Below are 27,343 nucleotides of genomic sequence, written 5' to 3'. Positions count from 1 at the left end.
AATTAATATCTGTAATAGGAAAGGAAAGCATTGTCTCCATTCTGACCCAAATGAACAGAGTTGCGCTTTTTGATGAATTTGTAATTCAACAGTTCCATGCCAGATATTCCCTTTGAAATTCCTTTGTTCAAGTATCTCAGCCTTAATCTCAGTGGCAGAGAATACTGTTCTCCTGCTGGTTAATTAATATTGCCAATTCTGATGTTAGATTTGTGCCCATTGTGTCTCCTGAGCAGGCACTGGCCTGTTTGACCTATGCAGGGCATGGCTGGCAGATGGTGGCATATATTACATTGGAAAATGAGCAGATGAATGAACCACGGATGATGTAGCTGACATCAGATCCTGCAACAGCACTGCAAGAGAAGATGTGGGGAGAAGACTTGTTAAAAAGCCTAGTATTTCAAATCAGTATGTGAACTTTGGCCTTTCTCACTCTTGCAGCTCCTGGCTGCCTCTCCTTTCAGCCCATTCAGTAAAACTATCATGTTCAAGAATGCCCAGCAGTTTCTTGAGTTAACTGAAGATAAAAAAGCAGCTACACGCAGTGTTACCCTTTTATCCTTTGAGCCTTCTCATTTTCAGCAATCTCTACTATTATGCAAGATCCCGACAGCTATATGGATGTGGTCTTCAGCACATGAAGTGAACAGAACACCTATACACATACTTGAAACTGGTATTTCTTTCTTGGCACATTCTGTCCTTTTTCTTTCAGGAAAAATGCTCCCTTATTTTGTTTTCAAGGATGAGCAATCTGGGCCTCTTACATACTTACTACTCTGATATCATTAACATGAATGAACTCCAGATATCAAATTTAGTTTCCTTGTTGAAAATGTCTCCCTCTACTGGAAGGATGGCTGTGAAGCAACTGAGAGCCACTGAAAAATGCACATCTTTAAACATTAGTAATGAGAAATTATGTACGTTTGATTGTTATAGGCTCTCAGCGTTGAGATACAAGTATTATTAAGTGTAGGTTTTTAATGTATGAATTCAGTAGTTTATAATATCTGAGCCTTCCATAATACATTATTTATTTTATATGTAAAGGTATATTTTATTTTACATAGAATCATAGAGTTGGAAGGGGCCTTGTAGGCCATCGAGTCCAACCCCCTGCTCACAGCAGGAAATCCACAGCTAGAGCATCTCCCGCAGATAGCTGTCCAGCCTCTGCTTGAAGACATCCACCAAAGGGGATCCCACCACCTCCCTAGGCAGTCGGTTCCATTGCCGAACTGCCCTTACTGTCAAGAAGTTCCTTCTAATTTCCAATCTGAATCTACGTTCCTGCAACTTAAAACCATTAGACCTAGTCCTACCCTCTGGGGCAGCAGAGAACAAATCTGTACCCTCCTCTATGTAACAGCCCTTCAGGTACTTAAAGAGTGTAATCATGTCACCCCTCAGCCTTCTCTTCACCAGACTGAACATGCCAAGTTCCTTCAACCTTTCCTCATAAGACTTGTTCTCCATACCGGCTATCATCCTTGTCGCCCTCTTCTGAACCCACTCTAACTTGTCTATATCTTTCTTAAAATGAGGCGCCCAGAACTGAACGCAGTACATGTAAATATATAGGCCTATTTTCCTACTACACAGCCTTCAAAGCAGCTTCCAACACAAAACTTAAGGACATCATAAATACAAAATGACACAGCATTGTAGCTACAAGCTACAGCAGCCTTTCCCAACCGGTGTGCCTCCGGATGTTGTTGGACCACAACTCCCATCAGCCTCAGCCATTGGCAATGCTGGCTGAGGCTGATGAGAGTTGTGGTCCAACAACATCTGGAGGCACACCGGTTGGGAAAGGCTGAGCTACAGTTTAGAAAACAAAATCCACTACTGAGATCTCAAAAAGGGCTGATGGAACAGATAGATCTCTTGAGGGAATTCCAAATTGCATGTGTCACCAATGAAGAAGTCCTATTTCTCTTAGATGGCTGGTGGCAGCCAAAACATATCTGTGGGACTAGGTGCTCCCTATGGAAAAAGACCCAGGCCATCTGGGCTCCAAACATCAAAACAAATGCACTGTGTATTGTTAATTTAAATTAATGATTATTCATCTCAAATTAAATATAATTTAGTTTGTCCCCCACCCCACTTATTTCCCTCCTACTGGGCATCTTTATTTAAATAAACACTTTATTAAGTGAGCGAAAGACTTGATTTGCAGACTGATCCTCATGCCATTAAGTTGGACACTCCCTTTCGTTGATGCCTCATGAAAGCGCTATGAAGTTCATCCACTGCATGTGTTATGCTTCCCTATTTGTAGCAGATCACTGGAATACAGAGACAGTCATATTAACCCTTTCACATGTTTTAGGGCTCCTCTACACGTTTAATAAATACAAGTATGGAGGAGGAAGGTTTACATCCCTGCCAAATATAAGGTAAGAACATAAGAACATAAGAAGAGCCTGCTGGATCAGGCCAGTGGCCCATGTAGTCCAGCATCCTGTTCTCACAGTGGCCAACCAGGTGCCTGGGGGAAGCCTGCAAGCAGGACCCGAGTGCAAGAACACTCTCCCCTCCTGAGGCTTCCGGCAACTGGTTTTCAGAAGCATGCTGCCTCTGACTAGGGTGGCAGAGCACAGCCATCATGGCTAGTAGCCATTGATAGCCCTGTCCTCCATGAATTTGTCTAATCTTCTTTTAAAGCCATCCAAGCTGGTGGCCATTACACATCTCCAATGTGCCCACACACATGTCCAATGTCCAATGATCCTTCACACGTCTCCAATGTGCCCACACACATACAAGCAGGGCTGTGGAGTCAGAGTCGTGGAGTCGGGAGCAATTTTGGGTGGAGTCGGTAGAAATATACCGACTCCAACTCCTTCATAAATGGCAAATGTATATTAACTAGTAATAACAAATTGACTGTAGTAAAATGGTAGCACAAGGCATTTCATCACCACCACGAGCCCAATCCCTGGGGCTGATGTGAGCTGTAGTTTAAAAAAGTAACTTTTCCAAGCTCTGGATTCACGTGGTGGTGATGAAATGCCTTGTGCTACCATTTTACTACAGTAAATCTGTTATTACTAGTTAATATACGTTTGCCATTTATGAAGGAGTCGGAGTCGGACAGTAGAAAAATAGAGGAGTCGGAGTCGAAGGTCTGGCATACCGACTCCACAGACCTGCATACAAGTGTATCGTCCTCTAACCACCTTTCATTGAATTCATACAGGAGCCCAATAACATCTGCAAGGCAGCTCTCACCATCATCTGCCGGTGTGTGCAATATTCCAAAAACCCTTCAGGGACAGAACAAGACATGTGGACTGCATTTAGACATGGGACTTGCTGTGCTAGTTTAACAGATTAAAATGGCAGTGCTTCTGTCCCAATTTCTAAAAGTCCCTTCACTCTGCAGTACCTGTTATGTTAAGGATCTATAGCTTTTTCAGCTGATATACTGGCAATTCACGCAACTGGCTTTCACACAGCTGCAACAAACAGCGCCTTGTTTTTTTCCTCACCTGTTATACACACCCACATTGTAGTTCCACCAAAATTCACTACGTGAGTTAGTGTCTGGTCACAAGAGTGTGTGTGGGAAAAGGAAGAAGGGAATGCTGCTACCTGTGCTTATGCTGGAATATTGGTATAATTTCTGACGGGGAAAAAATGTGCATGCTGGGATACCTGTCACATGAGTGTCTGCAGCTAGCGCAAAGCTCCCATAATCTTCCAGGTTCCCAGGCTTGCAAACGGATTATTTCTGGCGTTATTTATCACAAAAATTAGAGCTAAACTTCGACTGTATTCCACTATATTTCCGGAACTAGCTTTTCCGTTATGTGAAAGGTCATATCTAATGCACAAATTAGCAAGTCAGAAATCAATGGAATAACGAAATAAAGTGCAGTGTGGGCAAGAAATTTGATTCAGTTTGCATTTCAAGCAGAATCTATCAAATCCACACTTTCCAAAACAGTCTGAGAAACAAAATGCAACTATCATTGGAAATTCGCACTTACGCAAATTTTGCGATGCAGTTTGCCAACCAAAGAATGTTTACAAAAATGCATACATTATGGGAAAATGTACATAAAAATGAATATATGAGTGAAAATATTGCAAAAATGCATTATATGATGAAAAATGGTTTGCAAAAATGTGTACATTAGTTAAAACTGCCTAAAAAAGTGCTTATTAGGAAAATTTGCACTAATATGCCAGAGAATTTTCATGAGGATTTTAAAAGAAAAAAAAATAGCAAATTGCTGCAGAAACGTGAAGAACTGAATTTAAGATTGGAAAATGAAACTCAGAGAATGTAATAATAATAATAATAATAATAATTTAATTTTTAGGCCTCCTATCTGGCCGAAGCCACTCTAGGCAGCGTACATATTAAACTCAATAAAATACAAAATACAGTAAATACAATAAATACAATAAAATACAAATAATCATGTGACAGAATAGCAGCAATTGTAATACATAGCAGCGGGGATTGAGTATATAATTAGCCCATCCCGATAGTCTCAAAGGCCTGACCAAACAGCCAAGTTTTTAATGCTCGGCGGAAGGTATCTAGGGAAGGGGCATGTCGAAGATCGAACGGGAGGGAATTCCAGAGAGTGGGGGCTGCCACCGAAAAAGCCCTCTCTCTAGTCCCCACCAACCTAACTACTTTTGTTGGTGGGATTGAGAGAAGGCCCTGTGTGGCGGATCTTGTCGGGCGACATAGTTGGTGACGCTGGAGGTGCTCCTTCAGATAGACCGGGCCGAAACCATATAGGGATTTAAAGGTTAACACCAACACCTTGAATTGGGCCCGGAAAACTACTGGAAGCCAGTGTAGATTAAATAATACTGGTGTAATATGATCACGGCGACGGCTGTTTGTAAGTAAACGAGCCGCCACATTCTGTACCAGTTGAAGTTTCCGGACCGTTTTCAAGGGTAACCCCACGTAGAGCGCATTGCAGTAGTCTAATCGAGAGGTAACCAGGGCATGTACTACCAGTGGGAGCTGATGAACAGGGAGGTAGGGTTGCAGCCTGCGTATGAGGTGTAGTTGGTACCAGGCTGCCCGGCTCACTGCCGAAATCTGAGTCTCCATGGACAACCTGGAATCAAGAACAACCCCCAGGCTGCGGACCTGGTCCTTCAGGGGCAATTGTACCCCATTAAACCTCAGGTCAACAGAACCCAGCCTACCCCTGTCTCCCACAAGCAGTACCTCAGTCTTGTCAGGATTTAGCTTCAGCCTGTTCCTTCCCATCCATCCACTCACGGATTCCAGGCACTTGGACATGGTCTCCACAGCCAACTCTGGTGAAGACTTAAACAAGAGATAGAGCTGTGTGTCATCTGCATATTGGTGACACCGCAGCCCAAATCTCCTGATGATAGATCCCAGCGGCTTCATGTAGATGTTAAATAGCATGGGAGAGAGGATAGAACCCTGTGGCACTCCACAAGTGAGGGGCCAAGGGTCTGAAACCTCATCTCCCAATGCTACCTGTTGGTGCCTGTCAGAGAGAAAGGAACGGAACCACTGTAAAACAGTGCTTCCAATTCCCAGTCCTTCCAGGCGATCCATCAGGATACCGTGGTCAACGGTATCAAAAGCCGCTGAAAGATCTAGGAGGACAAGAAAGGTGAATTCTCCCCTATCTAATGCCCTCCTCATATCATCCACCAGAGCGACCAAGGCTGTTTCAGTTCCATGTCCAGTCCTGAAACCCGATTGGTATGGATCCAGATAATCCGTTTCATCCAAGTGTGCTGACAATTGGTTAGCCACCACTCGCTCAATGATCTTGCCCAAAAATGGTAAATTCGAAACAGGGCGGAAGTTGTTCAGAACTTGGGGATCCAAGGAGGACTTCTTTAAGATAGGTTTTATAATTGCCTCCTTGAGGGCCAGTGGCATCACACCCTCCACTAAGGATGCGTTTACCACCGCCCTAATCCCTTCGCCCAGTTTCTCCTTGCAATTCACAAGGAGCCATGATGGGCATGGATCAATCAGACAAGTGGTAGGCTTCACAGATGAAAGCACCTTGTCCACTTCCTCAGAAGGGAGAGGCCGAAACCGATCCCACTGGACCGGATTGCAAATGGTCAACTCTGGTTCATTCACTGCATCCACGGCATATGGAATCGAGCTCCTTAGGTGTTCGATTTTATCAGCAAAGTGTTTTGCCAATTTGTCACAGGAGGTCTTAGAATGTTCCAGGGGTACCTGAGCAACTGGACCGACCAGGCTTCGGACCACCTGGAACAACCTCCTGGGACAACACTCTGCGGATGCAATAGAGGCAGCAAAGAATCCTTCTTTGCCGCCTTCACTGCCACCTGGTAGGCAGCTACTGCTGCTCTGACCTGTGTCCGAGCACCTTCGGAGCGAGATTTCCGCCACCGGCGTTCTAGTCGTCTCACCTCCCGCCTCAGATTGCACAACCGTGGTGTATACCATGGTGCTATCTGAGTTCTGTTCAGGGGGAGAGGACGTTTCGGGGCAACTCGGTCCAATGCCCTGGTGATCCCCTCATTCCACTCCATCACCAGGGCATTGTAAACTGACAGATCTTTCCATTCCTAGTGTGCAAGCAGCGCCAGTCTGATCTTCGAGCTTCTATCTCCTCCCTGCCTCGTGTCTCTCCACTCCCATACAAGCTCCTCACCTAAGGACATGCACAACTGTCTCGCCTTCTCCCTCACCCCAGGCTGACCACGTTACTGCCTGACAGAAATGCAGGAAGAGCCATTCCCCACTCCTCTGCTTTCCAGAGTACTGAAAGAGCTATCTTGCTATCTGACAGAAAATGCAAATGTTTCTTGTATCTCTTGCCATTGAGCCTCATTAGAAAAAGCATTAAGAAATTTAATGGTGCCTATTGTGGGAGGCAGGGTGAAAAAAAGAAATAAAATCAAGGGACTTGGCAAGCAATCCAAATAACTCCTCACTACCCACCCACCCCGAATGGCAAAAAGAAAGCCCCAGGGCTGGCAGAGCAAGTACCAGAAGACTGGCAAGTCTCATGTTGCCTAGGTAACCAGAGCTACAAAATGGCAGAGATTGTCATGGCTGCAAACAATCAATAGAGAAACAAACTTAAAGTATATTGGGCCAATTTTCTCCCCTGCAAAATCTCAGTTCAGTGTGAATTTTCTCTTGGATGATACTTCAGACAAGCCCTAATAGATACATGCATACTGCATCAGTTGTGGAGAGCACAAGTGTATATATAGGTACTAGTTTTCTTTTTCTTTTTTTTAGGGACAGAGTACCTATTTACACACATGTGCCCTTCACAAGTCTCCATAATACACAGAAGAGACAAATGGGGTCCCCATGCCTATGTATTTTAGAAGACAGCAATTTGTACACAGATATACCTCACACATGTATTTTAGAGCGTCACTACTTCAGCATTATTCTCCACATGACTGTCATCACGTGGAGGGAGACATCAGGGCCACAGCCTCTGCCCCTCTGCAAGCCCTGTTTCCTGCTATTCACGCATTGTGGGAAGGTCTCTGTGCACATAGTCCCTCAGGATTTCAAACCTTAACTAAGTCAAGGCCATTTATCTTTTGCTATTTTAGGGTAAAAGTTTTCCACCTTTGGAAGCTTATGGAAGTTTCTTAATTAAAATATTGGTAACAGCAGACGAGACTCTCATAAAAACCACACCCCAACAACTACCAATTTTCCTCTGTAATCCGCAGCAGCAGGAGCATGTTGGGCTGCGCACTGAGAACGTTAGATGGCACACTTAGTTCACTCAAGGAAATGGAGAGGCCCAACAGGCCCCAGAATCCTCTGTGATGACCACAAGGGTTGTGGAAGATGTGCAGAAACTCTTTAGCAGATAAGTCAAAGTGGAAAGGGTTCTCTGAAACTATTAAGTTTGAAAACCATTGTTTTAGACTAAATTTAAATGATCAAAAATCTATGCAGGTTTGATTCCCTTCTCTGTCTTGTCACCTCAGGGTTGAAATTTGGGGACAGAGATCTGATGAGGCAAATTTTGGAGAAATCTAGTCTCTTCTGCCTCATCCCCCTCCTTGTACCTTGGATGGAGAAGAGGGAGGATTTACCTTTTGTGCAACTTTCCTAGAATAGCTTATTTATATCAGAGCACTACTATAGACCAGTTACTCTAGAAAAGCCAACATGCGGTGGGTACACTTAGTCCCATCTTGCAGGCATTCTGCCACTGAAGGAAGAGGAGGGGAATCCGATTGGGAAGGCTGAGCAGAGTGCGGAAGCAGGCAGCTAAACAGACTGGTAGGGTGGCAATTTAGTCTTTTCAACTTAGGTATTAATAAAACTAAGGTACACATGACATATGGGTTTTGATTATTTGAAATGAGACCCACATGGCTGAAAAACTCTCATGTCACACTTTAGAGGACTCTCTCCCATATTCTTTCATCTTTCCTGCTAGAAATTATCTGGGTTTGTTACCTGTTCGTAGGAATACAATGAAACAGGAGGCTCATCCCATGGACCTGAGCTGCTCTGCCACCTAGGCTTCTATGTCTCAGGATATGACTTGCAGTTTCAGTGTTTTAACAAAGGCTAGGACAAATATCCCTCCTCCACATTCATAGAACCACCTGTCCCTCGTGAAAGTGTTGGGGATGGTGGACAACTTTCAGGGTAGTGAGTGAATTGTAAGAACTTTTAGGGCAGGAGAAGAGACAGGTTTATCTTTAAAGGTGAGGTGGCTGAGACTTTTCTTTTCAACAGAAAAAAAAAAGCTTTGCTACTGCTTCAGGCGGCAGCTTGGTTGCCCTCAGCAGCCTGGTGGAGTTTCCTTTGTGATTTGGGATACATGACTGTAGCATCATTCCCAGGGGGCATTGTGTCCCAAATGAGAAAGCAAAAGTGCAGTCATCCAGGCTCTCAGGGGGTCTTAGATCCCTCATGTTTTTGGAAGCCAATCAGCAGAAAAGGGGAGTGTGTTAGCCACTGGGAAGAATCTTCTAACTTGCTTCCTTATCGTTTCCTGCTAATCGGAGCCAATCAGAATGAAAGGAGTTCCTACTTCAAAAAATCAAGATGTGGAGAGTTAGAATTCTGTAATTGCAGAAGAAGAGACAGTGAATCCTGATGACAGCATGCCATCCCCATCATCAAGCAGTTGGCTTTTGCAGCAGATAAAAGTGCAGACATTGAATTCATTAATTCAAGCAATATTTCTTGACAGTGAGAAAGGACAGTCAAATGAACAGTGATAGAGAAGAAGAAAGCAGTATTCAAGGCTGGCCAGATCATTCTATAATCCTAGAAGGTTGTATAATCTTAGAAGGGTACGCGGCTGTGACTATTATGAAGGGACCCTGTACTTCTACGTTTGCCACTACAGTCCTGTGAGAAAGGGAAAACCACTGGGCTGCTGAGAGCAGTCAAGCTGTCTCCTGAAGGGGTAGCAAAGCTTTCTGTTAAAAAGGAAAAAAGGTGGGGGTGGGGTGCTGCTCCACCCATTCAAAGTGCTGAAGGAAGTCTGAGCTGAAACCTTTATCTACCAGTAGGTTTAACGTCTTTCTTTGGGTCACCAGATTAAAAGTAATATCACAGAGCAACAATCAGAACCAAGCAGCCAAAATATTTTCTATTAGCTCCACCCCACCATGCGGCCATCAGGCTCCAACCTGAGCAACGAGGCATGGTCAGGCTTTGCCTGCACCAGGTACCACAGGGTTTCACACCAACCCCACCAGACTCCCAGGGTCTAGAAATCTGGTCCTCCTCTCCACCTCAAAGAACAAATAAAGGAGCAGTTTTTGTTAAACAAAGGAACAGGGACATTATTGGAAATGATCATATGAAGGACTCTGAGAATATCTGACTGTGTGGCAAGCACAGGGTGTCACAGAATGTCACAGTATAAAAATGGAATAGAAAATGGAGTCTTAGATAACAGCACATATTTCTGTCTCACTCTGCTCAATGCATGCTAGTAGTGATGGGCTTCATTTCCGCAGTAGTCAGATTTGCCATTGGATTATCCAATACTTCTGATATTCTCTATCTTTGTGAAGAAGATTTAGAAGTCGCAACTCTCCATACCTGTTTTCTGATTTTTTAATTATTTTTTTAAAAAATTCCCTTTGAAATATTGATAGTGTGAGCGTTAATTACATCAGCTAATTTAAAATAAGCAAGCCTCATTTAATTGCGGGGTAAGGGTTTTTAGATGAATATCTTAGGAATGACAGAAAGCAAGCAGGAAGGAGGATGGGCAATTATCTGCTTCACTTGCACTTGAAAAGGAATGTAAAAAGACAATCATTACAGAGTTCAGAATAAAGATTGATACTGGTGGAGGAGACTCATTAATAAATAGCTATTATAATATACATAATTCTCTGCAAAACAAAAAAAAATTATTTGAGGAGATCAGAAAAAGGGTAAGATATCGGAGGAAAAAGGAATCGGATCTTTAACAACCACTAGGGGGCCACACTTAAAAATGAAACATAAAAAAGGAGAGGATTCCATCCCTAATGCATGCGCGCATACACACAATCATGAAGGAGACTAACATAAAGTAACTTTTGAAAATAACAACTAAGCCCAGCCCCTTTGCACTGTTTGTAAAAACTAAGAGAAATATGGATCTGGTTTCAGGACCAACAGCCCTTCAGACAACAAGTTAATCTCTATGCTGTTCCTTAGATTATGAAGATTTCATTTTCTCAAATAATCTATTTACTACTACTTTTACATTAGTTCTACTCTGCCAGTCAAGGTATTCATGCTGTAGGTGAGAGGAAATGGCCTCCCAAAATTATCCATTCTATTTGTTGTCAGCAAAACTGAGGGTGTCATGTTGCTGAATGTTCTCTTGGCTGGGGGGGGGGAGAAGATATTCTCTAGCAGTTTTTGAGGGGTGGCGATGTTTAGCAACAGGGTTTAGGTTTAGAATGTGGGAGTATTCCTTTTTTCCTAAACTTGTTTTTGTTGCTGCTGTAAACCATAGAGGCAGCAACTATGTTTGCAGCTGACCATTGTGCATGTCCCACATTCTAAACCTAGCATCATTCTGGGGCATTGGGGGGGGCAGAAATGATGTCCACCACACACAAAAAATGGTGAAGAATATTCAGAGAATCTACAAAATGACCTTTTTCATGGGAAGGGCACAGAAAATTCTCCAAAGTTTTATTATGAGAAATTGTGGCATAGCTCCATTCATGATGATAGTAAATGTTTATACCAGGATTGGCTAGGATATGCAGGGGCGACAACCCACACAAAAATTACTACAGAAATGTATTCTGTCATGCCCTAATGCAGGTTTGCCCAGCGTGTGACCCATCAAGACAAATGCAGCCCACTAGTCATTTATGGTGGCTTGCCATCATCCATTCATGCAATTTCAGGAAAGGAGCCAAAACAGGTTTACAGAGCCTCATACATCTATCTGGTCAGTATGATGAGTCACAAGTTGTGCAGGTGCGTCCTATCAGCTCAAAAACAGAAGTTATAGAGTTGAGGCATTTTTTTAAAGTTATGCCACAACCTGGATCTCATTTCAACAGTACCGGCTGGCTCCTGCTATCTTGCTGCCGTAGGAAACAATGCATTTAACCATTCTATTTCTGTCTTGGGAGAGAGAAAGAAAAATGGTGCTTCCTCCAGGGTTCTCCTGACGGCAGCTCATTTTCCTATTTTGAAGGGAAGAACTTTTACTTTGCTGCTCATTTTATGTTGCCCTTAGATTTTATGACTACAGGTTCTATTCTATTTTATTTTGAATGGGACTGTTTGTCTTTTATTGTAATCCACCCAGAGAACGTGTTGTTATTGGATGGGATACAAATGCAGCAAGTAAGTAAAAAAATAAATATTCATCTGCTTTCAGGAGAGGTTGTAATTAGGACAAAAGGGGTAACTACTGTCTGAACACCTCAGACCATGCGTTCCAAAGGGTTTAGGGGAAGGTGGAGAATGGTGCCCCCTAGAGGGTGATCATTATCTTGGAGGCCCCAGGACAGAAGTCTGCAGTCCAGGCAACTGCTTGTCCAGCCTATTGGGTTGTGCCGTCCCTGCACAAATACCAAACTCTCTGCCAAGAGCATTACAACTGAATAAACAGTGTCAGAACTTTGAGGAGTAACTTACCTGCTGAAGGATTCACAGAAAAGCACTGAAATGAAGTGGTCAAAAACTGCACTATTTCACTACATCCCAGTGCCACAACTGGAGATTTCTGGCAGTCTACAGAAGCTGCATGAAGCAAGGTAGTTCTGCAAGAGAAGATTTAACATGTCACGCTGGATGAAATTAGCTTGCCTTTTCAGAACCACTTTGTTCCCCTACCCTATTCTGTAACTAAGCTTAAGCACCTGCAACCAAAACAACTGCCCAGTGCTTCTTTGCATACCCTGCCTCTATTTTACTCTCTTCCTCTACAGTTTCTCCTGTGACTATTTTTAGATTGCAAGCTCCTTAGGGCAGAGACCTGTCCTCTTGTACTCTGTAAAGTACAATGCATTATTAATTTACTTGAATTATTTGTTGCATGATACAAAACATCTCTAGGCAACTTACATACACAATTAAAAAACAACCATTAGTTTGAACAATTTGGGAAAATTTCCTTCAAGTTCATTAGTAACAATGAATGGATGCCAACTGTAAATACAATATTAGACAAGCTTGCCGATTTCAAAAGTTTTGAGCTTTGTTTACTAAATACAAGTAAAATAAACACGCTAAACTAGATCATTCTCTAAGGTATCAGAAAATGTTCCTATGCGAATTACTCTAATTTGCATAGGAAATTTTTCCAATGCAAAATTTTCCAGAAAACCCACATCATTGGAATTTAAAAAAATGAAAGAGGAGATTTCTAGAAAGCACTAGTGTGTATGTATTTCATTCTGTTTGTGTGGTAAAGCGTGCACATACAACATTCTGGCAACAGCCAGCCACTATTTATTTATTATATTTTTATCACTGGGTGGCACCACTTTATTCTGCATCTGACACCACGACAAAACTGCCTTTGCTCTTCCAAGCGATATGTAAACTATGTCTCTTTATTTCCACAGAGCTTTGTGCTTCCCCCTTCCACATTTTTGGATAGCCACATGATGTGTTGTCGCCAACATCCTTGCTTTTCCAAACAACCTCTCTGATGTAGGGCTCTTGAGTTCCCTCTCCCTGAAAACACAGGTGCACAAACTGATGCACGATAGTAGGGTGGCACATGCACATTTACTAGCCATGCCCATTCTGGATAGGCATGTACAAATGCATATCCCATTGAAAGTAATGCAGTACTCAAACATCTGGTTTTGTAAGCACATCCTGATGTGCCATCTAGCCTCTATTTATTGTCCGTCTACACCTATCTTGCATAAAAGCATACACACCGAACCAGAACCTACACACACACACACACACAGAAAGGAGAAAGTGAAATCAGATAATATTGGACACAGTGAAGATTGTCTGCACCAGCACTGACTCCTCTTTACTTTCTGCTTGGCGAAAAAGGACCCTAAAACACAAAAGGCCACAATCACTAAGATGCTGTCTCATTCCCACAGGACACTGTGGGCAATATCACAAATAATTCATAATTGTGATGGCCATCGCAGTCTCTCAAGTCTTCTTTCCCCACAATCATTGTAATTTCTGGGACATTATCATTCCTTATAATTGACCTGAAGGCACATAACACACACATATAGTAGTAAAGTACATACAGCGTGCGAACAAGCAGGGCGCAAAGATAGGCACCAGAAGAGGGCAGGAAGGGAATCCTCCATACTGGGAGAACCTCTCAAGTTTGCAGGAAAAAAGGACAAGGGCTGTGCATATGCATTGTTCTCTTACTAACTGGCTTACTTTATTTATTTTCTCAGTTATATTCCACCTGTCTTCTGTGGCTGCGGAGGCATACATTTAATTACCAGAAGGTCTCCATAGCAATAAAACAGCAGTGCTAGGTGGAAAACAGCAATTGGGCACTGACTTGAAGAGAAACGAGTGACCTGCCTCTGGCATGCATCTCCCATCCCAACTGCCATCCCACACAAAAGATCATGGAAACTGCAATGGACCCCATCCTTTTCAGTTTAAGGAACTGTAAAGAGAGGCAGAAATGACCTTGAGGAACACACTTTCCTTGAAGCCAGTTCCCTCCCACTATATATAAATTTGGCAGCATCTAAGCTTCTAAGGAGGGGATACTGAATTCGATCCAGTAGAGCAAGCATGGGAGCTGAACTACAACTCCCATCATCCCTGGCCATTAGCCATGTTTGCTACTGCTGATGTGAATTATAGCTCAGCAACATCTGGAGGGACAAAGGTTCCCCACTCCTGTAGTTGAGCATCTACACAAGACTATCATTAACTGAACAGCTGCACAGTTATTTTATGAAGCACCTGGTGTGAAACTTCAATAATCTGTCTCCCCCAAATGCTACTTGAACATAAGATGTGCACGAAAGAGCTAATTAAATTATTTTCCTAAATCTTGAGGATTAACAGCAGCAGTTGTCATGAACCTGTAATGGTCATGAGTTATTAGAAATCTGATGACAACACTTTGGTTCCAGTAAGGGACTCTGGGAGATGGTTATAGTCAGAAAGGACAGGCCTTGCCACTTTGCAAAGTTAAGTTTCATTTTCCCAGCTGAAGACGGTTAGAAGAAGCCTTAACAAGCTGCACCTGTTTATCTTTGTTGATTAGCCAGTGCCTGGCACCCAAGGTCATCCTTGGCCTATGCAGTTGGAAAACACCGTTGGGAGGGGGGCCTGAAGGCGCGAAAATGTGAGAAACATCGAGAAGAAAGTTACATCAGTTAATTCCTGATTGGTCAATTAATCTTGGACCGTTAGGATCTTTTTCCCTTAAGTATAGGGCTAGGGACCCACAGCCTTTGTTCTCTGTTCTCTGCCTATGCTGACTGGCACCAGAGTTCCAAACCTTTTCTGCCTTATGGTTCCTGGGGTTGCTTATGGGAAGGCAACCTATGTCTGGTTCCATTGCTTTATGTTGAACATCCATCTCTCTTAGGAGAGGTGCCACGCAACCAACTACCTCGTATGTAAGTAGTTAGGTGAGCTAGTTTATTATTTTCTTGTTGTGTGTATGAATTCTCTTGTAAGAACCTAAACCCCTGTTGGGTGAATGGTCTTAAAGGATTACTTGCTGCTATATGATATGTGCACTTATATATTTTAATAAAGCTACTTCTATTTAACCTGGTGTGTTCATTTGAGAGAAGGGGTGGTTCTAAATTCAGTGTTTTGACCCAACCTCAGTCACTCACTACCAAAGAGGGTTAAGAAGTTAAAAGCTTGGATTTTAAGTGTTAAACCAGAGGTGCCTGGCAAGGAGTGTAACTGTGACTCTTGCCTTTTAGGACCTTGGTTTTATATACCTTCTGGGCTCAGAGATCCCCTGGCTCTGAGTGGACCAGTTTACAGGGGTGGTGGCAGCCTACCTTCTACCTTGCAGGGTTGTTGTGAGCGTACACAGCCTTGGCAAGGGTGAAGTAAGAGCTTTTCGGTTCCAGTCTCATTTCCCTAAGGGTGGGGGTCTGAGCCTGATGCATGTTCCCGGGACCCTGAGGGTCGGGCGGGCATGACAGCAGTAACAACAACTGGTCTCTAGGAAGGCTGAAGGTGATTTACAATTACACAGCTGTTTGGGTGTTGGCAAGCCTGCCAAATTTGTGACAAGCAGGTTGTAGCACCTTGGATGCTCAACCAAAACACCAGTGAAACACACTGAGGAGGAAGTAGCAACTGAATATTATCAGCTGACTCCCAAGTAATCGGATGAAAGAGAGATGATAATCTTAGACCCACTGCTAATTGACATGTTTTTATATTTAACAAATACCAGTCCCCAACATCCTGTCACATTTCAGTAAGCTCAAGAAATAAAACCCAGAGTAAGGATTTGCAGCTGAATAGGCAAGGGTATGAAGTCAGAAAGAAGTCTGATTCTCACACTGGGGTCCCCACAGGGCTAAGGGAAAAAGTTAGCCTCCATTGCAATTGTGCCCCAGCTTACTTCTGCTTATATAAGTGAATGGGTGACATGCGCTCATTGAGGACAAGTAAAAATGCATTTGGGGATAGCTTTGTAGTGGGTACTTCCACTGTAGTGCCAGTAGCCTGGCCTTCACTGGCAGATCTGCAAAGAGAACCCCATTTTTTTATTTGTAGGCATGGGGCTACTATTTTCGACATTCACTGTCACATGTGTCTGATGGCTGGTTACATCTCCTGCGCAGGAGAATCTCATGACTGTTAAGGACATGGGAGGGGGAGTCTGAACTGAAGGAAGAAAAGAAGGATAACTACACATAAGCAAATATTAACTGGAACAGTTGCCAATAAACTAAAGAGGCATCGAGGACTTTCACAATAATCTCAGGATGGTGGACTATAAATCACAGCCATGGCCATGAGTGTTTGTTTGCATGCAGCAGCTTCAAAGCAAATGAAGAAAGCCAAACAAGAAAAGCAGGTTATTTGAGCCTATATTCCAGCAGCAGGGACCCTCTGGCCTGCAGGCCTCCCCATTTAACTGCAGGACTGTTCAGCCAAACCACGTCCATCTGCCCTATACCTGACATCATAAATGATGCCAGGTGTGAAGGCAGGTAAAGATGCAGCTCCCTGACTAAAGTGGGGTTTGCAGGCATCATCAATCAGTGGCACATGCAAAGCCCTGCTATACCTTTGCCCACATGGTTTCAAGCCATGTGGGTAAAGGAAATGGGCAAAGGGAGATTGTCCACCTGCCAAAGCTGGCCCATGAGGGTGAGGAAGATAAGGATCCGGATATGGTATATTCAATGGAAGTGTGGGCAAAATGAACTTGCAACTTTATGAAAGTGTGTGGGTATGAGAGCAAGAGTGTGTTTCATAAGAAGGCAAGAGAAAATATTAACAGTAATGAAAGGGACAGCACATTAAAACTTCTATTATTTCATGCAAAAACCACCGTAAGCATGAGTAATGCATCATTTTATATGTTTTTAGTTCACCTGTTATTAATATACAGTGGAAACATTTAATTAGATGATGTTTCTTAAATAATTCTTCAGTAAGTAATCATTATAATTTAATGTGCCACACATTCCAAGGCTTGAAGTATGAACCGCTGCAGCTCAGCTGACAACGGCTCTCTGTTTCTTCCTGTGCAAGGAGTTGAACCACTTAGCTGGATATATTCCTCTGTATCTTTTTGCACAAGTTGTGGCCTAAATGTTTCATTCCTGCATGCACCCCTGCCCCAAGAAGGAAACAGAACTGACAAAAGGAATGCAACCATTTACCTTAACTGAGGACAGTTCCATTTCTATGAATTGGATCAGATACGGTGAGGAACAGGGGCGGATAACCTTTTTGGCTCCACAGGCCAAATTCTGATCAAGATTGGCCTTGTGGGCCACATTAGACAGTAGCTGGGGCTACCCATCTGTCAATTACATGATGTCACTATGACCTCACATAACTGACAGGTAGACTGTCCTGCCCGTCTGTCTAAATCCCTTGAATGGGGTTCACAGTGGTCCAACAGCCTACTGTTTGTCGGGCACTTGGGAACCCAAAGTGCAAAGGGCGCTGCTCTGGGAAGCATGAAAAAGAAGCCTACATTTTAAAATATATGCTTCTTTCTTGTGCAAGGGGGGGGGAGGCAAAAGGGAGAAAGAAGCTACTTCCTCCCCTAACCTCCCCCCTTGGAAGCATGAGAAAAAAGCCTGCATTTTACAGGATCTCTTTGGCTGCATGGGCCTGTTCCCTGAGCGGAATTTAACCCCTGCTTGTCAGCTGACAAGCAGGAGTTAAATCCTTCTGTGTTGGCTGCATATGCCTGTCCCCTCCTGGGAACGGGCACTCACACAGCCAACACAGAATTGAACTCTGCCCTCCTGCTGATCAGCTGGCATGATAAGTGACATCAGCTGACTGACAAGCGGGCGTGGTTTGGGGAAAACGGCATTATAGGCCTGGCAGGCAAAGAGGGTCCCACCTTTGTGGTATAGAGTTTGATTTCACCTGCTTGTTGCACCTAATGAGCCCCAGCAAAGATGGGATGGAAACCAAGAAGGAATTTTAGCAATTTAAGCGACATTCCCTTGTGGGCCAAACAATCTACTGACCTTTTCAAGAAATGTTATAAATGCAAAGACCACATTTGTGACAGGATTACTTTCCATCAGCTACTAGAAAAAGTCTGAGGGAGTATCCACTCCAGATATCATCCTCCCACATAGTTTCCACTTCTCAAAATGTTGACGAATTTTCACCACCCAGGTGTGAACTTGATCAGTATACATACGAAATTAGGATTTTTTTGCCCCAATGTGTACAGGGTGGTATTCACTGCTAATCTTACTCAAAGTAGACCAATTGGAAGTGATAGACATGATGGGCAGAGCAATCCAACTGCCAGGAAGCAGGGGGATGGAGGGACTGGCGGAAAGATCTGAGGGATCTTCCTCCTACTTGGGAGCTGCCGCCCCAGCTGAACACTGGCTCCATCTGGAGCTGCGCACACAAGCTGGCCGGGAAGCGCCATCTCAGACAAACAGGCCTCCCAGGGAGTAAGTGCTCCCTGTAGGCCACAATGGGAAATAAAGAAAATTATTTTACTGTGCTGGTCTTTTAGCTGTCAAGAGTTTGCAGGGGTATCAGGACTTGGGGGAGGGATCAGAATGTGAGCAGGATCTCGCATAAGTCCCCCCCATGGCTCTTCTTCCGCCATGCCCCAGAACACCCCATTCTCAGGGCTTCCACCTGCCCTCCGTCTGCCAGGCTAGCTGTTCCCAGCAGACCCCTGCAATGCCAGCAGGCTCTTGGGAGCACCACAGCTCAGCCGCAGCAGAAGGCTTCTGCCCACAGAGCGTGGCGCAGCCCATACCCCACAGCATCCAACTCACCCCAGCCTGGTGGAAAGGTGAGTTGGACTGCGCACTGACTTAGGTTCATTAATTTCAACAGGTCTGCTCTGAGCAGGACTCAGATGAATAGAACCCAGTATAGTTAAATAATCATTTTAAACTGTCAACCATTTTACTTATGTTATTTTTAACAACACTTCTTGCATATTTTTCAGTATCCATATAATTCTGAAAAAGACTTTCTGAGATGTTCTGCAATAAAGAGGAATGGGGGAGAGTCCGTAAGGTAAAAGGCATCTTAGCCACCTTAATCAAGAAGTATCAACACTACAAAGTGAAAAGCCACAGCTACACATACAGGAAAAGATTAGTCAATGCTCTCTTATCTTTGCAGAGGATCTATTTACCTTTACAAATGTTATCTTTGCTGATTTCCACTGAGGTGCAAACGCTACCAGTACTTTCATAACACATTAAAGAACAATGGGAAATTGTCAAGTTAGTTACCACAAGGGCATATTTAAAAACAATCATGCATGCTGGGCAGTTTTCTCTACTGAGAAAGAAACAATCTGCAACATTTGCAGAGGTAAAACTGCAGCTGCAATTAATGGAAACCTACCTTCATAAGATGAGAAAATAAAATATGGAGGAAAGAATTAGATCTTGTAGAAATGTGGTCCTGAATTTATACTCCTTTGCTGTATTTTTTGCCATACAACCTTTGTCATATAACTTCTTATCTTTAATCTCACCTAAAACCACACATTGCTAGTTTTGCTTATTGAAAAACTTACATGATGTTGGCATTTCTGTCAAGAGCACAAGGTATGGAGATGAAATCTGTAAAGAGAGATTATCCTAAGGCTTCAAAAAAAAGCAAACACTGTTGTTCTAGCTACAGGTATCAAAACTACTGGCTGAGAAACTGAACTGCCTGTAGGAAAGATATTTCTCTCAACTTTTGAACTGCAGTTGAATGCAAAGATGGTTCGTCAACATGGGATATGCTTCTGCAGAGTATTAGCTAATCTTTGTTTTCTGAGTTCTTTTTGCTTCTTACAAGCTCATGTATGTAATATTTAATATGTAACATGAAAACCAATTCATGTACTCCAAACCAGGATATACGTTTGTGACAGAAACCTTTAAAAGTATGCATTGCTTTTCCTATAATGTACCCCTCTGAATAAACATGACCAAACTTTAACTGTCCTCTATACCATATAAAATCACAATTTGTGCACTTGCCATTTATAAAGAGGGAAACTTGTGGCTGTTATCAGATTGGGACATGGTCCAATCCTTTTCCTGACAGTCCCTATGTAGTGAAACGATGCTAAATTCGATTTCCAATAAATATCCTTCTCTTCTAGTTACCAAGCAGGGAAGCTTTTGTAAACTAGAACAGGGCTTATGTTTATTTTTTGTTTTCAGTTCTTCCATGAGCCACAATCACTAACATGAAAGCAGGCTGTTCTTATTACAGAACCCTGTTTACCTTAGCATAGGTTTGTTTTTTAAACAAGCAAACAAAGTACCTAGATACAAAACCTGTGTATTGGCAACAGGACTCATTTGCAAGGCTTGATCTAGACCTCCCCTAACATAGATGATACGATGATAGTTGGATTAGAGTTCGGGGTAAACTACCATACCTTTCTAAAAGAATTTCATTAACATGAAATTCTAATGCTAGCTCAGGTCTGATGATCTGTCATAAGGAGTAGTACTAGCACAAGGTAAAGACAACACAATGATGGAGTTAGCAGCAAAGCTATTTTTAAATTTTGTTCATCCCAGACAGACTCAAAGAGGAAAGAGTAGCACGCACTAAACAGTTAGGCCAAGCTCATATATAAAGGGAAGCTACTACTCCAGGTTTACTGGTAGGATCACAACCTAACAGTACTTGCACAGAAGTGCTATTCATGTGACACTGTCATCATCACATGGGAGCTTCCACTGTATATTAACCAGACCATTAACTGAAGCCCTGAAGATGTATATACATCTATTTGTATATATAGACAAAGAAATGCAGACCCAGTAACAACAGCATTTGCTATGTGTAAAAACAAGAAAGATCAATGGACACAAGGATCTAAAGAGCTGTCAAATAGTCCCATACACTGGGGTGGGAGAGGGTAACAGATCAAGTTTGTTTCATTCTAGTCTCTCATGCTGCGGGGTAAATCACATCTGAAACTGAAGGGACTTTAAAACAACAGCACAGATTGTGATATGGCATAGGTGGGGGGGGGATCTGTTCTTCAAAGTCAAAAATCCACCTGAGCACGCCCAAGCCCTGAGTAAGCATAAGATCCTGGCCAGTGCAACTGGGACTATGAAACATATCCATTACAAGTCACCCGAAGGTGCTCTTTTGATTTTGAACAGAAACCCCTGGAATTGCAAAACTATGTTAACACATTGCAGCATGTAAACCCAATCTCTCTGCAGCTCACTTAGCAATGTGAATGGGTACAAAAGGCCCATGCATAGGCTACGCACATATGGGAGTCACACCAGTTTCTATTAATACTGTCTGCAGGGCAACCCATTCCCTGACAGTGAAGCGGAGATGGAACATAACCTAAAAAACCCAACGCATGCTACAGGGATGATGCCACGATGGGCAGGATTCCTTGGGATAGGTTCAAAGTATACATTTTTCTAATGTTTAAAAAAGATGCATTTCGCACATACTGATGGAAGAATGATACTGTTGGATGGGATAGAACAAAAGTCTCTAATCTCCCCTCCCAATATCTTTCAGTCAAGCTGTGTACATGCTTCACAACTTTGCCAAACATCAGCAAGATATTTTTCCAAAAATGCTAATATCTGGTGGTATTTGCAAAGCATTGCTTTTAGCTTTTAAGAGTATAAGCGAGATTCAATTTTTATTTCATGGAAAAAACAGGGTCTCATGATGGATGCCTGAAATGTCACCTGAGCACAGCCTCAAATAAATTCCTTCTCAGTTTCACTTTTTAATAGGACTGGAAGCTTCATGTTTATTTACAATAATTTATAAACTGCTAGTACAAAAAGTTTCCAAGCGGAGTATATTACATGAAAAACAGGACAAAGTATAAGATAACAAAGATATAATTCACAAATCTGAAGGACCTACAAAATGCGAATGCTATACCCTGAGTGCTCGCCTGAAAGAGTTTTTAACATGTGCCCAAAACAACCAACAGTCAGTGCACATGATGTATCAGATGGGAGCGTGATCTGTAAAGTGGGTGCCATCTAAGAACATAGGAAGAACCCTGCTGGAGCAGGCCAGTGGCCCATCCAGTCCAGCATCCTATTTTACAGTGGCCAACCAGATGCCCATGGGAAACCTGCAAGCACGATCTGAGTGCAAGAGTCATAGAATCATAGAATAGTAGAGTTGGAAGGGGCCTATAAGGCCATCAAGTCCAACCCCTTGCTCAATGCAGGAATCCAAATCAAAGCATTCCCAACACATGGCTGTCCAGCTACCTCTTGAATGCCTCCAGTGTCGGAGAGCCCACTACCTCTCTAGGTAATTGGTTCCATTGTCATATGGCTCTAACAGTTAGGATGTTTTTCCTGATGTCCAGTCAAAATCTGGCTTCCTGCAACTTGAGCCCATTATTCCGTGTGCTGCACTCTGGGACGATCGAGAAGAGATCCCAGCCCTCCTCTGTGTGACAACCTTTCATGTACTTGAAGAGTGCTATCATATCTCCCCTCAGTCTTCTCTTCTCCAGGCTAAACATGCCCAGTTCTTTCAGTCCCTCCTCATAGGGTTTGGTTTCTAGTCCCCTGATCATCCTTGTTGCCCTCCTCTGAACCTGTTCCAGTTTGTCTGCATCCTTCTTGAAGTGCAGAGACCAGAACTGGACGCAGTACTCAAGGTGAGGCCTAACCAGTGCTGAATAGAGGGGAGCTAATAGTTCACGCGATTTGGAAACTATACTTTTGTTAATGCAGCCTAATATAGCATCTGCCTTTTTTGCAGCCACATCGCACTGTTGACTCATATTCAGCTTGTGATCAACGACAATTCCTTTTTTTTTTTTTTTTTTTTTTTCCAATAATTTTTATTCAAATTTTCATAAAACATACAAGACAAAATCATAAAACATTCAAAGACAAAAAACAAAATCAAAAATAGTTAAACAAAAAGAAAAAAAATAAAATAAAAAATAAAGAGTAAAATATTGACTTCCCATTTGTCAAAGATCAAATCAGTTATAAGTCTATAATATATAGCAATCCTGTCTCTTAAGTCATATTATAAAATCACTTTCCTCCAGTAGTTATCTTACTTAATCATCAAATCTCATAAACATTACTTTATTCTTTCCACAAAAAGTCAAAGAGAGATTTCAATTCTTTAAGAAATATATCTATCAATTTTTTTTTTCCAGATAAGCATATCGATTAATCCATCTCATTACTAATTATGATAATCTTATTGTCATAACCATAGTCAAAATAAACATTTCAATTAATCCATCACATCAGAATCTGTTAGGTTCAGTAATTTCAGTAGCCATTGTTCTATTATCTCTATTAGTTCCATTTTCCATCTTCCATCTTCAGTAGTCTTGTTAAGTCCAGTAATTTCAATATCCAATCTTCCATTATCAGTATTCCATAATAATCTTGCTGTCAAAGCCATAGTCATATAGTAAGAGTCTGATGGGAATTACCTCTATCCCAAATATTTTCTTGCCATCCATTCTGAATAGGTTGCTGAAATACTGCTGTAAAATCATATCTCTGTTCTTTTTTTCAAAATACACTGGGTCATCTCTTAAAAGTTTTTCCATTGTCACATGGCTGCAGTTACTTCCATAGATTTTCTCTATATTGGGCTCCATCACATCATTCCAGTCCAGAAGATAATCCATGCCATTGATAACTTTATCTCTAGAATCTTCATTAATTTCTTCAGAGATAACATTGAGTTCCAAACAATAGATTTTATTTCTAAAGTCCATAGACTCCAAATCTTGTTCCTGTTCCACGTTTGTTCCAATCTCCGGGATCTCCTCTCTCACAGGGACCCCTATTCCAGTCTCCAGGGTCTCCTCTCTCACAGGGACCCCTGTTCCAATCTCCGGGGTCTCCTCTCTCACAGGGACCCCTTCCAGGGTCACCTCTCTCACAGGGACCCTTATATCTTTAATCTCCTGCTTCATTTTACTCAATTCAATTTTCGTTATCTCAATCTCATCCATTATTTTCTGAAACATAGTTATTTCCAGATTCTCAGCCACTTTCTTAATTGCCATTTTAAAAGAAAAATATAGGAAGACCACTTCTTATTTCAGCAACAATTGGGTTAATACTCCAAACTTGGTGACATCACAGTATAAACAGAGCAGACAGCCTTATCTCTCCAATAGTTAAGTAAACAAAATGCAATTCCCAGGATCGAAACAATTAATGGCAATCGTCAAGAAACAGATTCGTCAAAATAAAATAGACCAAAAAGAGAGTAGTCTCAAAACAGTATAATATTTTTCAAAATAAAAATCTGGAATAGAAATCCCTCTTCTGTGTGTATCTTTAGAATGCAAATCCAGGACAGCTTTTTGCAACAAAAACAGAGATAAGCTATTAATTAGTGCGTAGCAGAGAGAAGTTACGGCTCCCCAGTGAGATGTCAAAAACCGATCAATCTGGCAAATCTCTTTTAAACAGCAACAATTTAAGTCAAGTAAAAGAAAAATATAGAAAGAAGGGTGCTTGCCTGTTAATGCGTTCTCTCTTAGAAGATAAGATGAACGTTCGCTTTAACAGATAGAGCTTGCTGTTAAAAATCCGTCCCACCTTCGTCGGCTGGACCTCGTCCCATAAATTAATGAGATCTGGTCGTCCCAACAAAAATAGGCTTTGAGGTTAATCTCTTCGTTTCTCCCTACCCGGGAGAAGTTTAATCAGTCAAAAAAAAAGAAAAAACTGACTGATATATCTGAATAAGCTTCTTTTGAGGCAGGAGCCCGTCTCAAAAGCAGGCACAGGCTAAGTCACCCTTCCCGGAAGTCCGATCAACGACAATTCCAAGATCCTTCTCACATGTCATATGGCTGAGCCAAGTATCCCCCATCTTATAACTATGCATTTGGTTTCTTTTTCCTAAGTGTAGAACTTTGCATTTATCCCTGTTGAATTTCATTCTGTTGTTTTCAGCCCAACGCTCCAGCCTATCAAGGTCCCTTTGAATTTTGTTTCTGTCTTCCACGGTATTAGCTGTGCCCCCAATTTTGTATTATCTGCAAATTTGATAAGCATGCTCTGTACCTCCTCATCCAAGTTGTTAATAAAAATGTTGAAAAGCACTGGATCCAGGACCGAGCCCTGTGGTACCCCACTCATTACTTCCACCCAGTTTGAGAAGAAACCATTGATAAGCACTCTTTGAGTACGATTCTGGAGCCAACTGGGATCCACCTGATAGTTGTTCCATCCAGCCCACATTTAGCTAGCTTGCTAATCAGAATATCATGGGGCACTTTGTCAAAAGCTTTGCTGAAGTCAAGATATATTATGTCCACAGCATTCCCACAGTCTACAAGGGAGGTTACCCAATCAAAAAATGAGATAAGATTACTTTGGCAGGATTTGTTGATTTCCAGCAACTGTATTCAGAAGCATACTGTCTCTGACTGTGGAGGCAAAGATAACCACCATGAGTAGTAGCCACTGATAGCCTTATCCTCCATGAATTTGTCTAACCCTCTTTCAAAGTCTTCCACGCTGTGGCCATCACTGTCTCCTAACTGGATGTCCTCTTCTAAATAGTTGTCAAACAAACCTCAAGGCTACCTGACACCACCAGGAGGGCTGCTTCTGGTTACCTCAATGACTGAACAGGGCAGGATGGGAGACGGCCATTTGTAAATGGTTTAGGCCCCTATCCTAAAAGAAAAACCTTGAACTTGGGACCGGTAGCAAATTAGCAGCCAATGCAGAACCTCCAACAGGGATGTTGCATGCTGATTATAAGGTGCCTCACTCGGTAGCCTAGTAACTCAGTAACCATTTAAGGTTTAATTTGTTCAGTTGCTCAAGTAGTAAAACAAACTTTAGTTGACTGGTAAGGACCAATTTTAATTGTTGCGGGCACAATTTAATCAGTGGTCCTGAAAGTATCATCATACCTTGTTTACTTCTGAAGGAATTTTAAATCTCGTGTGTTAGGAAAAGAGGAATGTTAAAAGAGTTTTGTTGTAATTTAAATGGCAAGTTCTTATACTTCTTTCTGTATCACAGGTCTGGTGTATACATGCAGCAGAATGAGGAAGCAGAATCCTGACATAAGATTAGGCTCTACCACTTAAGGTAGCTGGTGTGGGTGGGGGCAGGAAATGGTTTTGACCGTTCCCTTATGTTAAACTCCCTGCATAAAGAAAACTATCATAGTCAATGAGTAATATAGGCTACTCTACAGCCACTGACCCAAGAGAGAAAAGAAAGCTTCAGTGCCTTCTTTGCTTGAGGGCTTTGGGAGGGAATGCAGGATATAAATTTAATAACTATATAAGAAAGTACATGTAACGTTGATGGTTTCTTCTGCTTTTATTATTTTTTGCCAGTTCCTCATAAACTGCCCAAACCAAAGAGATGCTAGGTTCCTTGCAGTTCAGCAGATTGTAGCTCAATTTATAACACAATTTTTAACAATTTAAAAGAGTAATTTCAATTTGTTGTTTCTGTCTTAATAAATTGTAGTTTTAATGAAGCAAACATGATTTTTATGGACAAACCAAGTTATATATAGTACATTTAAGTTCCTAAAGTAACGAAATGACTTTCAATCTGTAAAGGGTGCTAAAAATAAGTATTGGGCATTTTTCAGTTTTCCCAAAATTTCTTCCAGAAAAAAAAAAGGGAAAAAAATGCTGTTTTTCCCCATGGCTTCAAAATTTCCAGAAATTTAACATCTCTACACAAATGCGAACCACCTATTTAGATTTTCTTGAAATCACAATATTTGCATATTACTCTAGCAACCATTTTGCATAATGGTAACACAGAGACAGGAGAGCCAGTGTGGTGTAGTGGTTCAGGTGTTGGACTACGACCTGGGAGACCAGGGTTCGAATCCCCACACAGCCATGCAGCTCTCTGGGTGACCTTGGGCCAGTCACTGCTTCTTAGCCTCAGAGGGAGGCAATGGTAAACCTCCTCTGAATACCGCTTACCATGAAAACCCTATTCGTAGGGTCACCATAAGTCGGAATCGACTTGAAGGCAGTCCATTTCCATTTTCAACACCAAGACAATTTATTTCAGTGCAAGCTTTACCAGTCAACTAAGTGATGAGACCCCATCCAGTTGTTCAAGATGTTTGCAATCCCTCCACAGCTAAGTGTGTACAGACCCAAAATGAACAGCACAGCAATTAAGGAATTCACTGTGCATCAGGTATCTACCCATCATGAAAAGGCAATGTAGGAGACATGATAGA

General features: G+C 42.2%; 1 protein-coding gene across 4 annotated transcripts in view; it reads right to left on the bottom strand.

Moving 5' to 3' along the window:
* Positions 1-27,343, bottom strand: part of PRR5 (proline rich 5) — a 114,342-nt gene that overhangs the window by 71,254 nt on the left and 15,745 nt on the right. For all 4 annotated transcript variants that reach the window (XM_061582396.1, XM_061582395.1, XM_061582393.1 and 1 more), the window contains one exon: positions 12,122-12,246. The gene's annotated coding sequence lies outside the window, so the exon portion shown is untranslated. The remainder of the gene's footprint in view (positions 1-12,121; positions 12,247-27,343) is intronic.

Source organism: Rhineura floridana, chromosome 8 (genome assembly GCF_030035675.1).
Source record: "Rhineura floridana isolate rRhiFlo1 chromosome 8, rRhiFlo1.hap2, whole genome shotgun sequence".
Lineage (NCBI taxonomy): Eukaryota > Metazoa > Chordata > Lepidosauria > Squamata > Rhineuridae > Rhineura > Rhineura floridana.
The sequence above is the reverse complement of the archived record's forward strand: the minus strand, read 5'-3'. Positions and strand labels throughout refer to the sequence as shown.